At 38.7% G+C, this 14494-nt stretch overlaps 1 long non-coding RNA gene across 1 annotated transcript; it reads left to right on the top strand.

Annotated features, from left to right (window-relative positions):
* Positions 1 to 618: 618 nt before the first annotated feature.
* On the top strand, positions 619 to 8959 carry LOC308398042. The gene is made up of 3 exons (XR_013971892.1): positions 619 to 851; positions 2829 to 2876; positions 7476 to 8959. It is a non-coding gene; the product is annotated as an uncharacterized lncRNA (long non-coding RNA).
* The last annotated feature ends 5535 nt before the right edge of the window (positions 8960 to 14494 follow it).

The raw sequence follows: 14494 nt of genomic DNA on the forward strand, positions 1-14494 counted from the left end.
GCCACAAAGCTTAGGTTACCATGGTGTTCCCCACTAGTCAAAATGAGACATCCTTTCAAACTGAAAGTTTGAATCACATGTTTACTAATCGCTTGTAAGCCAATATGTGAACATTATCTAGATGGGTGTTTTAAAGTTTCCAAGGATGTTATTCAAACTTTTTAAACGATCCATAAATATGGTGTTTTGTGTCAACAAATATTATTGTGGCTGCTATAAAAACTGAAAAATAGACAGGCAGGATGTCAGTGGCATAAATCACAAGACACTGAACTTAGAGGATGTAGTCTATTGTTTGGGTACGTTTAAGCACCACAGATTATGGTTTTTAAAAAAATCATGGTTTAGGTTGAAATATATTGAATACGCAACATCAGTCCTGTATGCTGAAAAATACAGTCAAAGGAATCCAGCAGGGCTGGACTGATAATCTGGACTACCAGGCATTTTCCCGGTTGGCTGACGCACTTCTGGGCCGATGGACCGCCCATAATAGCACTGACAGCAGCCCATTGGCTTATTTTAATTACTGAGATTTGACTGTCCAATCAAGTCTCTTAATGCAACTGGCCCCTACCCTAACTTGTAGATAGGTTTAGTGCGGAGGAAGTTGTGAAAAGGTGGAGATGAAAACCTAAGAAGCTAAAAAGGTGTCAAGTTAACCAACATGTTAGCTGCTGTTAGCCGCTGCACCATGAGCAGTAGTACCAGCAACAACTAGTAAGGCCTCACAGTCGCAGGAGGCTCCTGCTGCTAGCACCAGCTGTAGAGAAGGGAGGAAGATGAAATTAACGTAAGAAAATAGCTGCAGGGCCGTAATTCGGAAGAGAGAATGATTCAAGGACATTCAGGTAAAATGAAAGCCATTGCTAATAGTTAAAGTGTCGCTTTTAATTGTTGTCACATGTTGCATTGCAGCTAAGAATAACCCACAACAACTGTACCAACCTGATTAAAACCTAATTCAATATCTATAATCAAACAAAAATGAAATCTGTACATAATTTCTTTCTTTGTTGTTTTTAATCATGATGGGCTGCCTGGGCAAAAATGCCAGAGCCCTAGTACCTGGTGTGCTAAAATGTATCCATGTGCACTAGTATGAGAGTAAGACTAGTCTCACAATTAAGACAAAAGAAAATACAAAAAATTAATTGCACACTGTGGTATTCCAACTTTGCACCACAAAAAAAGCAAACCCACCATCCCTTTTTAAAGAGCAGGTGTGCAACCTGTTGATTTTTCCTTTCTCTTTTGCTTGTTTTTAGCCCAGCACAGCCCCTCTTGCAGTGTGTATCATAACTAGCAGTCGAGAACTCCTGGTTTACATTTATTTAACCACAATTGTAATAAATAAGGTGTCTACAAAGTTCCTTTGAAAGCTGATAAATTCACAGCTTTCAACTCAAAGGTCGATTAAATACTGTTAAACTGAGCTAAATTGACATAATGGCCATAAAGCATGCTGGCAGGGTGCCATGCTTTCACAGAGTCACTTTTTGCCAATGATAATTTATTTTATTACAGGAAGATAAAATAAATGTCAGTAACAGAACCAGTTGCCCACCACTCTGGCCATTAAACAGGACTCCCTTTAATAGCTGGTAGGTCTGTGGTTGACCATCAGTAGACTTAATAAATGAAAATCACTGCATGGAGTATTATACATTTCTGCCCTGCAGACCAGTAATACAGCAGGAGTACAGGAAGTATTGGCCATTGTAGCCGGTCACATTTAACAAACATATGTCCATACGTTTTTGGACAATGAAATTTTTGCCTCTGCACTACCAAAAAGGTTTTTAAATTAAAAAAGATTTAACTGAAGTTCAGACTTTAAGGTTTAATTCAAAGTGTTGCATTAACTATTTAGGAATTAAAACTATTATTAGACATAAAAATGTCTTCAGAGACTCAAAAGGAAATATAATTATTGTTTTTAATACTTGAGACACAAATTGCCTTTGGGGTTGTGTCGGGAATGGCGCCCAGCATAAAAATCTGCCACACCAAACATGCGGAACTGCCCACTGTGGTGATCCCCCAGGACAAGAGAGCAGCACAAAGTAGCTTTTTTCAAAAAACAAAAATATTTGAGTGAAAATCCCTTGCAGTCAATGACTGAACCCATGAGCATCCCCATATGTTGTGCTTCCTCCTTTACAATGCTCTGCCAGACCTTTACTGCAGCCGCCTTCATTTGCTTGCTCGATTGTGGGTTTCTCTGCATTTCGTTTTGTATTTAATAACTGAAAAGTTGCTCTATTGGGTTGAAACTGGGAGGCTAACCGGGCCATTGAAGAATATCCCAGTCAATCAGACAATATTTTTTACAGTCAGAGTAAAAATATTGTAAAGACACATCAGACCACATCAGTGTTTTTAGTTCTCATCGTAAAGTGCACAACAACATCACATGATATCAAACATTTCACCAGACAGTTCCTCCAATTGCTGTAGTCACATATAACATACAGCACGTCTATGCTTTTTTACTTCCTGTTTTGCTCTCTCGAACGCGTCACATCTGCAAATTCTGCTCATACAGTCATCACAAACTGTTTTTGTCCCATCATTCAGTCCCATCAAAGTTTAAAGACCAAAGGCTATTTTCAGCTGTCTGACTTTGATCCACAACTAAGAGAATGAGCCAAATGATTTGGCTTCTTAACACTTCTTTCCAGTATGTATGTCTTACAATAAATTACTTTTTTACTGTTTCTTTTAAAGCCTTATGTAGTCTCCTAGCTACATCTCTGATGTCTTGGTACAGTATGTGCCAGTACATACTGTGAGATCCTCAGGCAGATGTCTTTTGTCTGTTCCAGGGTCGCAGCTGCAAACCCCCCTTGGCTCTGGAACAATCTGCCAGATCGGTGAGTCAGTATCATCTTTTAAGTCTGATTTTAAAACATACTTTTATTTATGAAAGAACCTCCTGCTTTTACTTAAGCTTTCTTTATTTTCTTTAGGAATTTCTGTAACTTTTCTTATCAAATCATTTTTTGTGTACTTATAACGTTTGACATTTTTGAATTTTTTATTATGTTGAAAAACTGTGAGTTTTTTGCCCTTAATAAAGATCATTTACTGATCATACGGTGTAAAAGCAGCAGATTTAACTCGCTTTTACTGCAGCTGCTGCACCTGCTGTGATAGGATTTCATAAACATTCATCAATAACAGAATCAAACATTTAGTTGTTTCTACACAAGCCATGAATCTAAATCATCCTCATATGCAAACATACCATACATACATACAAGTGCATAGTATGCAGAGGCCTAACAGATTGTGAAGGAGAGTGATAGCGAAATGTGTCACTCGTTGGAATTAAGTTGTCACAAAATCCTCACTAATGCAGTTCCAACTCAGATATGCCAGCGCAGCTGTTTGGGTGTTTTTATCACTATTAAACAGTGTGAGTACCTGCTTGTAGCCTACAAAGCTCTTTATCTTTGTGGCAGCTCATTTCAAAGGCCCTGCCAGCAGGACACAGACATTAAAGACAGATTGTTGCATAACCAATGTTTAAAATGTGATTATGACCAGATGTGCACTGAGATTGTATCTGAGGCGGAGGATTTTGTGATATCGCACAGATGCATGTTTTTAGAACAAAGCTTTATGTCCTGCCTCTCGAAAACAATCAGTTCGTGCATTGTTAAATTTCTGCCATCTGGCAAAAAAAATGAATAAATAAATAAATGTTGGGGTTTGAATGAATTATCCAAATGTATATATATATATACACATATCTGTTGAAATTATGCTTGTTTGTTTGTAATGTAGGAAAATTGTTTTAAAAGGTACAACAACACAAAATCGTAATAGTAATTTGGATGCATTTTCAAAAAATACTAAACACAAATATGCATGTCCAAACACAGAAAGCTGTGCTGTGATTTAAAAGGTCTGATAGTGGCAGAGAACACAGGAGAATAGGATTTTATAAATTCTCTTGTTCTGGAGGCCTAGCATAAATCAATAACAAACGCGTCATACAAGTTCACAAACCTAAAAGACACAAACTACTCATGGTCAGTGTCAGCGTTACCAAACGTGTCTTTTTTAGGGTGTTTTTCTTAACTGCTGCCAGAACTGCTGTTGTAGCGCATAAAGGACAGACAGGACTATGGTCTTAGTATGTGGAGAGAGGCTTATTTGATATGAATACTGTGGTATATAAAGGCAGATACAGGAGTGTAATTACATCTAATGGCTGGAAATGCTCCTGTTCAAGACATCTTGGCGTGTAATGCCTGATTATGGGTGATCATTTTCTGCTTTTTGGAGAAAAAGCACAGCATCTAGGACCTGGGCTTTTTTGATGATAGTGGTTCAGAACAATGGGCTATTGAAATGTATTGTTACTATCCCAGCTTAAATGTCAGAGGATAAGGTTGGAAAGAAAGTCCAAGGCACGATTTATACTAGCGTCTTCAAACAAAAGTAAGAGCAGCTGATATGATGCTGTGACCTGGAACTACCGTTGAGTAGCATTTTATCATGGACTCAACCATATACATACTCTGGCTACAAACTCAGGAGTTTCACCTGCAAAGAAATGATTTATTCTCGTCATCTACTGTCCACATATGACATGAAATGCTAATGATATTTTAAAGGAGAACTGCCACACAAAAAATATCCCTTCAGTGGTTAAAAGTAGGATACACTAAAACAGAAAAAAGCCAGGGTTTATTGAACTCTCCATCCATTTTCATCCGCTTATCCAATTCAGGTGCCCATCCCAGCTATAGGACGAGAGGATAGGACGCAGCAAGGCTAACATAGAGAGAAAGACAACCTTTTATACTCACATTCACACCAATGCCATAACATGTTCTGTCATAAGTGTGACAGAACATGCTGCAAGTAGACAGCATACATAAGTTTATAACATTGTAGCTAGAGATAAACATGGCCCTTTGCAACAGCAAGGATCTTGGACCATATATATATATGTGTGTGTGTGTGCGTGTGTGTGTGTGTGCGTGCGTGCGTGCGTGTGTGTGTGTGTGTGTGTGTGTGTATATATGTGTATATCTTTAAAGAGGAGTAAAGGTGCCCAGGTTCAGTGACTGCAAAACAAGCCCCCATCATCACCCCTCCACCTCCATACATGACAGCTGCTGTGAGGTGTTTGTGCTCATATGCTGTGTTTGATTTATGGAACTGTATATTATTTTGGTCTCATCTACCTAAGAGACATTATTTAGTCAGATGCAACCCTTGCAAACAATGTTCCTGTAACAGCTGCCATAGGGCGAGGATGATAGTAATAATAATTATAATTATTTAGCTCAAACTAGAAGTGTATAGAGTTGTCAGTAGACCACCCTCACTACAAAGAGGGCATGTGAAGGTACTCTGTGTGATAAATGAATACATTTGTGGCTATGTGGCTAAAAAGATTATTCAATTAAAGTCAAGGAGAAATGTAACTATTTGTACAAGTCTCTCTTTGTAAGACTATGAAGTCATGCAAAACAGAAACCTAATGACAGACAGCTATCACTGAGGACCTGCTGAACCAGCTGCTGAGGTTCATGCTGCTGGTTTACGGTCAGTGTTTTTAATAATGAAGAGCAATCTCTCCATAAAGCTGTTCAGGACAAAAAAATTGTTTCTGCTTGTGAGTTTATATTGTTGCGTATAGTTCAAAGTTCGACTGAGGACAAACCTGTTCTTCTAACACTGTACACATCAGTAAAGCTAATGGTCTTCTTTTATGTTTTTCATCATAGTCGACTGCATTTGATGAATTGTACATCAACTTATGAGCCATGCAGGAACACAGAAGAGAGAGGAGAGATTAAATAAATAATGGCATTTTGATCAGCCCGCCAGAAAGGCCAGACGTGAACAAAGAGGTTTGGAGAGCTAGATTTAAAAATTTGTGTCAGGGCTGATGGATATGTGGTCATCTTCTGCTTCCACAGTAGAGGAAGAGGCATGCTTATGCAGCCAAAGCCCACATAGTCCAGCACCAAGCCAGCACCTCCTTGCTGTATTGCGCTAATCTGATTTGCTTTTAACACTGAAATTTGCCTTGAATAATTAAGGAAACTAAAATCTCATTCATACAGGAAAAGCTAAGCTTTGTGTGTTCTTTTAATCATTCAAGTGATGGAGAGCAGATGGTATACATCAAGTGTGAGGACTTTCCGTGCAGCACTTTCATTTATCTATTTATCTATCTACCTACCTACCTACCTACCTACCTACCTACCTACCTACCTACCTACCTACCTACCTACCTAACTACCTATAAACTGAAGCAAAAATCACATCCAGCTGCATATTTCGCATTAAAGGACAAGCTGCAGAGGCTCAATTTGAGCAGGTTGATGGATTTTTTTTTGGTTCAAATAAAGGCAAAAAATTTTGAAGGATTTTGTTTTGCTGAAGGCTGTTTTAAAAATGCAGTCCCGGATGTTTGTGTTATGCTTCGATCACCAGTTAAATTCGGAAGAGGCACCATACGATTTGTTCAAGGATATGCCTCAACCTTTTGTTTTGTTTTTTGTTAAAACATTCAGTTAATAAAGTGTACACTGCTTATTTTTGAACTGATGCGAAGACATTTTAAAGAAAGAAAGAAAAAAGGAAGTCCAGTTCTTGGCTGCAAAGCAGATTATTGGGTGAATTTAAAAAATGTAAAAAGAGAGAAATTATTAATTATGTGCATCATAGTTTTCTTTTAACTATTTTTTTTTACCACCAATTAATTGAATTTTTCCCTTTCATTCCTTAACATTCCTGCTTCTTTGTAGTTCTGTAATTAAATGAATTAATTTCACAATTTGCAGATAAAGTTTTGATGCATTTGGCTCTATATATTCTGAGGCTTGGCAAATGGCAAATACCCTTTCACTACGTTTTCCTCCTTACAGTTTATTGATGAACTGTAAATTATTTTGCATAATTTGATGAAACTGAATTTCAGAATTGCAGACTATGAAGTAGGAAAAATGAAATCCTATATTCCAGGTTTATTAAATAACTGATCCAGAAACAGTCTGAATAATTTTAACATTGAACAGATTGAAGATCACATGTCCCTAAAAAAAGGAAAGAACTATGCAGCATGTAGTTTTTCAAGATACGTGAGTATTAAGTGCAGCGCTCCAACTCCAGTTAGGGAAATGCTTCTTTTTCCAAAATTGATACAAAAGCTGTTCAAGCCTGGTTTCTGGTCTGTGATGACTGGCTCAACACCACCTACAGTATATAAACTCAGCTTTGGCCTGTAGATTATAAATTATAGATGAGATTGAAAACAGAGTTTGGATTTTGAATTTTATTTAAACTCTTCTAGCAATACGAGATAGGACATTGCAAGTTTCCCACTCACTGAGCAGTAATATGTGTATACCATGTGACTTTGTCCTGCCATGTGATTGTGATTTAAGACATTATGTTTTTCTAAAGGGCATTTCCTATTGGCTTTTATGTGTCTCATCAAACAGGCTGAAGCAGAAGCAGGATACAGACACAGAGGAGCCTCTTTGAACGGCAGCATCGCCGCGCTTAAGACAACAAGCACTGCCTTAAATGCATCTCTCAGTGTCCTGTTATTTTCTGTGGGAAAGTCAGACTGGACCCAAGATGCTGCTTATCTGAGGTTTCAAATTTATTGGATTAGTCTGTTTTCTTACATATGACAATATGTAAGCCATAGCTTTTAGTTCTTTTGTTGCGCTGTAGCTGTTTGAATCCTTTTTTTCTGTGATGACAGCAGCTTCTTATCAATTTTCAATTTTTTACTTCGAATTCCTTCTCAATAACTATATTAAAAATGTTGAAAGTATGGGGAAATCTTCTAAAATGACAGCTGTTTGCTCCACTTCGTGTTGTAGAGGTGGATTTTCTTCTCAGAGGAAATGTAAATGTTCAGATAGTTTATTTACTCTGGCAGCCTGGCGTATATCTCCTCCGTCTGGTGAATTGCGTTTGACTGTTTAAAAGGATGATTTGCGTGAAAGGGCTAAAATAATGGCATTATATTTTTAGATTCATCTCGTCCCGGCTTTGCTGTTTTTTTTCATCAACTTTCACAGCTTCTGTAATTTCAGTGCAATTTCAGGCTCTGATTGCTCTGTTGCTTGAATGCTAATCATTGCTAGTGTATAACTTCATTTCTTTTTGGCTCTTTATGCATTTAAGGAAATGTCATTTAATAAAGAAAATGAAAAAGTTCGAAGAGGTTTGTAAACAGATTGCACTCCTCAGAGATGCGCACACAACAACGACGCGGGGACGTCTGCTTCTGCAGGACCGTGCTTTACAAAACAACTCTTCAGAGCGCTGCACCCCAGCTGCCTATTTGATTTGATTTTTTTTTTTTTCATGAAAAAAAATGTTCTGTGCCTTTATGAGGACATCTTGGCTGACATTTGTCTGAGCGTAGGCTTTTTTTAAAAACATTTTATCAAAGGTTTCTTTCAAATTTAATTGAAATATTTAGTAAATATGAGTTGTTAATACACCTTGACTCCTCAGAGCTGTTTTTGATGTTATAACAATCACATAAAAATAATTAAATTGAGCTCTCTCAAACAACTCCCTTGGAGCTTCAGCAAGTAATCACATACTGAACATATTTCTGCTAATGACAAAACCCACTGAAGCTTATTATGTGACCTTAGTACCTGCGCTATTGTCCGTGTCCTGTATTCAAGTATTTTGTGTGGCTAAAAGTGTGTGTGTCTGCGTGTCCGTGTGTGTGTGTGTGTGTGTGTGTGTGTGTGTGTATTCTGTGCTCACAGTACTTATGGCTGCAGTATTTATATTTGTGTCCGCTAGGGGGCAGCAAAAATGACACACACTTATTGAGCAGCACTCAACTCCTTTAAGGTCTTTCACTCTGATCCTTATGAGCAAAATTATAATTTTACTCTTTTACTTTTTAAATGTTTTTGCTTTATTTGAATGTGTTTATTGCCTAATAGACTTCCGAGAGATCTATCTGATTTTTTTATCTCCTACATTTGACATTTGAAATCACTTTTTTTCATAATTAATTTGTTTCATTGTTTAGAATTCGCTTTAGAATTAAAAACTGTTTTTTTGTATCACATTTCCACACAAAAACACAAGATAAACATTTTTCTATGGCCCTCAGATTTTTGTTAAAATGAAATGTGCAAAGAGTTTTAATTTAAACATGAGAAAAGTGTGTCAAACCTAAAATAACCAACAAGTTTCAAGAAGTTTATCTTCTTCCCTTACCTCAAGTCTAAATATGAAAGTTGACCTGACATGCAAACAGAATTTTATGACATTTCAATGATCTTGTTGGCATTTTTTTTAAGTGTAATATGTTTTTATTTTCAACGAGGGAGAAAAACAACATATAACTGTAAGATGTTCCTGCTAGGTAGACCTGGGCAAATCAGAAAGGATCAGAAAGTGACCTAATTTATATGGCAGTAAAACGTCCAAAGAAAAATACAAAAGAGTCAGTGAAATATAAAAATAAAAATAAAATATGTAAGGAATGCATGAAAACCGGAGAGCAAAGCAGGGGAGCAAAATAAATATGAATGAAGGACAAATACTAAATACAAAAACAAGAAAGACATTACATGATCCAGAGGAACTGCGTGGACTGAAGAGGTGGGAATAATAAAGCCAAGATAGAAACCAACAATAACACAAAAAAGAAACGAATCACAGAAATAATAGTCAACAAGAAGTCAAAATGTGCAGAAAAAAATTCAAAGAACTTGAATTTTCACTAATATAAACCAAACCACCAGACTGCAAACCACAAAATCATAGCAAATTCCAGAGATCACGATTCTTCTAATCTGTATAATTGAATGTGTTTGTGTAAAAAAAAAAAAAATCACATTGCACACACTTTATTACTCCAGTGGGCCATTCTGACCCATAGCTATGGGGCTGATTACTGATAATAAGACCTATTCAGTGGACCAATAACATTCAGTGCGAGCTCCAATCGAAGTATTTTCACATTCCTTTACAACATTTTCACTCTTTAAAATTCAAGCTCACATAAAGCTCTTATTTTTTGTCTATGCGGAATCGCTCAGCTCTTTTTTTGAAAGCAGGGGTTTAAAGTGCTTACAAAATCTATGAATATTCAAATAAAAGTATGTTAATTCAACATGTTTTATACAAAGAAAAAAATGTCATCTTTAAAATGGGATTAAATACTATTATTATAAAGTTATTCATAAATGATAATGTCACGGTGCCTCTCAAATGTTCAGTATCCATCAAATTAAAGATTCTCTGACTGTCAATGAAGCCTCTACAAAGCAAAAGTTCCCCATTTTTTCCTGTGCAACAACACACTGACCTTCTCTGTCCTAAAATCAATTTACTCTAAATTACTTTTCTGTTCCTGTGTAATGGCTCGTGTCCATCTACTGTTGTGGCTTATACCTAAGTAATTGCTAAGTAGTTGTGAACGTAGTCTTTGCCCTTTATCTTTTAGTGAAGCAACATTTAGAAGAATAAAATTCCACATAGTGATATGTAAAAAGAAAGCTTTCAAGGGATGCAAGTATGACCTTACTATTTCCATAGGAATAAAGAGGCTAAGTGATAACTAAATGCACTTGATTAATTGATCCTCAGTAAGTGTGACCGTCTGTATAAAAGCAGATGTTTTGGCAGTTTGCTGGTCTGGAGAATTCAACATGTCTGTGAAGCACAATGGCACAATGTTCCCAGGAGTGGACGTCTTAGCGAATTCAACGCAAGGTCAATGTTCAATTTCAGAACTGAGAGAAACTGCAAAAAAAAAAACCCCAAAAAACCCCAAGAGCTACATCTCAGGTCTCAATTAGTCTGAAAAATGTGGGACAAACAAGACAAAAGTGGAAATGTTTGGCCATGATGCACTGCACCAAACACAATGTATCAGCACAACCTCATACCAACTTTCAATGTTCTGGGTTTGGACACCTTGCAGTTGACAATGAACTTCTCTGTATACCAGAGTATTTTAGAGTCAAATGTGAGCTGTCTGTCTGACAGATGCCAAAACTGAGTCAAATGATCCAGAGCAGAGCAGCGTGTTGCAATGACCCAGCCAAAGTCCAGACCTCAATGGGATTGAAATGCTGCAGTGGGAGAGCTGTGTATGAATAAATGTGTTTAAATCTCATAGAACTGAAGCTACGTTATAAAGAAGAGTGAGCCTGAATTCCTCCACTGATAAAATCACACAGAAAAGGATTGCTTCCAGTTTTTGCTGCTAAAGGTGGTTCTACAAGCTACTGAATCGTGCAGAGTACTTAGTTTTTCACAGGGCTTCAAACATATCTATGAAAAGCTGTTTTTAAGATTGCATACATCGCTTGTCCATCGCCCACGTCTTACACACCACTCTCAGCCACGTGGACAAGAAACAGGGTAACTATGTGCGAATGCTGTTTGTTGATTACAGTTCAGCGTTTAACACAATAGTGCCCTGCAGACTGTTCACAAAGCTGAGGGATCTGGGACTTAACAGCCGTCTGTGTGCATGGGTGTTGGACTTCCTCACTGGCAGAACTCAGGTGGTGAGGGTGGGCAGGTGCTTCTCCAACAGCATCACCATCAACACAGGAGCACCTCAGGGATGTGTCCTCTCGCCACTGCTCTACTCCCTCTACACTTCAGACTGTGTGGCCACCCATGGCTCCAACACCATTGTGAAGTTTGCTGACGACACAGTGGTGTTGGGTGCCATCTCCAACAACAATGAGGCGGCCTACATGGATGAAGTGAAGAATCTGGCATCGTGGTGCCAGGACAACCACCTCCAGCTGAACGTCAGCAAGACCAAGGAGCTGGTGGTGGACTTCAGAAGGGGTCAGCACAGAGACTACAAGCCCATTATCATCAATGGAGCTCCAGTGGAGAGGGTGCAGTCCTTCAAGTATCTTGGTGTCCACATCTCCTCAGACCTGACATGGACTGCCCACATTCAGGTCCAGACCAAAAAGGCTAGGCAGCGCCTGTATCACCTACGACAACTGAGGAAGTTCAGGGTCTCTCCAAAGATCCTCAGGATTTTCTATACAGGTGCTGTGGAGAGCATCCTCACACAGAACATGACATCGTGGTTCGGGAACAGCTGTGTGAAGGACCAAAAAGCTCTCCAGAGAGTGATCCGTACAGCAGAACGCTGCTGCAGGATTGCTCTCCCCCCGCTTCAGGACACCTACACCAGGAGATGCCGGACTAGAGCAGCGCAGATACTGAAGGACCCGTCCCATCCTGGCAACAAACTGTTCCAACTTCTGCAATCTGGTAGAAGGTTTCGCATCTTCCGGGCAAGGACAGAGAGACTCAAGAGGAGCTTCTATCCCCAAGCCATCCGTGCCCTAAACACACACACCCGCCCTCTCACATCATCTATAATTGACTGAGACAGGACTCTTCCAGACACTAAACCAAGGCACAATGTACATTTCAATTCCTTTAATTTTAAATATGTTTATATTGTATATCCTGTAAAATAGTCAGATGTCTATTCATATTAATGTACAGAATTCACCTGCTTGCTGCTACTACTGCACATTCACCCATATACTACATATATATATATATATATATATATATATATATATATATATATATATATGTATATATGTATATGTATATATATATATATATATATATATATATATATATATATATGATTCTGCCCCCTCTCCCCTCTCTCCTCCACGGTCTCACTGAACTCTGTCACACACACACACACACACTCTGACTCACTCACTGGCCTGCACCAGTTACCAGTCACTTTGTGGAGCATTGGACTGCCATTACCTCATAAGACTCTGTTGTTACACTATCTCTTACCGTACATTACTAAATCTCCATTTGCACTATTTGCCTATTTGCACTACTCTGCCTGGTTTACACCCAATGTCATTTACCCATTATATTGTATATTGTATAGCTTTCTTGTTATATGTAAAATTGTATTGTATTTATTTAAATTTTTACTTTTTAATTATTTTACCTGCATTTTTTAATCACTCTTATATTTAAATGTTCATTTGCTATTTTATCTAGGGATTGAGAGTAACGTAGTTTCTATTCTCTGTATGTCCTGTACATGTGGCAGAATTGACAATAAAGTTGACTTTGACTTTGATAAAATAAAAAAACACCCAGCACGCCCCTGCGGGCGGTTTATCCTTCAAGCTCGGGTCCTCTACCAGAGGCCTGGGAGCTTGAGGGTCCTGCGCAGTATCTTAGCTGTTCCCAGGACTGCGCTCTTCTGGACAGAGATCTCCGATGTTGTTCCCGGGATCTGCTGGAGCCACTCGCCTAGCTTGGGAGTCACCGCACCTAGTGCTCCGATTACCACGGGGACCACCGTTACCTTCATCCTCCACATCCTCTCGAGCTCTTCTCTGAGCCCTTGGTATTTCTCCAGCTTCTCGTGTTCCTTCTTCCTGATATTGCTGTCATTCGGAACCGCTACATCGATCACTACGGCCGTCTTCTTCTGTTTGTCTACCACCACTATGTCCGGTTGGTTAGCCACCACCATTTTGTCCGTCTGTATCTGGAAGTCCCACAGGATCTTAGCTCGGTCATTCTCCACCACCCTTGGGGGCATCTCCCATTTTGACCTCGGGACTTCCAGGTTATACTCGGCACAGATGTTCCTGTACACTATGCCGGCCACTTGGTTATGGCGTTCCATGTATGCCTTGCCTGCTAGCATCTTGCACCCTGCTGTTATGTGCTGGATTGTCTCTGGGGCATCTTTACACAGCCTGCACCTGGGGTCTTGCCTGGTGTGATAGACCCCAGCCTCTATGGATCTTGTGCTCAGAGCTTGTTCTTGTGCTGCCATGATTAGTGCCTCTGTGCTGTCTTTCAGTCCAGCCACTGGTAGGATTTCTGGATATCAGCCACCTCCTCTATCTGCCGGTGGTACATACCGTGCAGGGGCCTGTCCTTCCATGATGGTTCCTCGTCTATATATATATATATATATATATATATATATATATATATATATATATATATATATATATATAATGAATGTTCTTCCTCTACACACCCCCCCCCCCCCCAATTTTTTGCACATGTCGAGGAGCGTGTCAGGCTACATTTCACTGTGTGTTATACTTGTATAACTATGCATGTGACAAATAAAGAACCTTGAACCTTGTTCTTTTTAAAGTGAACATTTTTTGGCTTCACTGCTGTGTATTTTTTAAATGACACGGTCTTCATCTGAAAAGATGAACACACTTTTTAAAGCCAAGGACTTTTTAGTTCACTTATCTACTTTTTGCAAGCATCTTTTTTTCATTTTTCGCTGAGCAGTCAATGGCAGCTTAACCTCTGAGACCTACAGTTTTCAGAGGCATGAGAGAGCACTTTGCTTTCGAGATTGATTAATGAAGAGACAGAATGTATTGTGTACATCAAAAACCAGATGTAATTCAAGTTATTCAAGAAAGGCAGAGGTTAGTACAAAAAAAAAATTCTACATTTCTGA

The sequence above is a fragment of the Rhamphochromis sp. 'chilingali' genome, assembly GCF_963969265.1.
Source record: "Rhamphochromis sp. 'chilingali' genome assembly, chromosome: 6".
NCBI lineage: Eukaryota > Metazoa > Chordata > Actinopteri > Cichliformes > Cichlidae > Rhamphochromis > Rhamphochromis sp. 'chilingali'.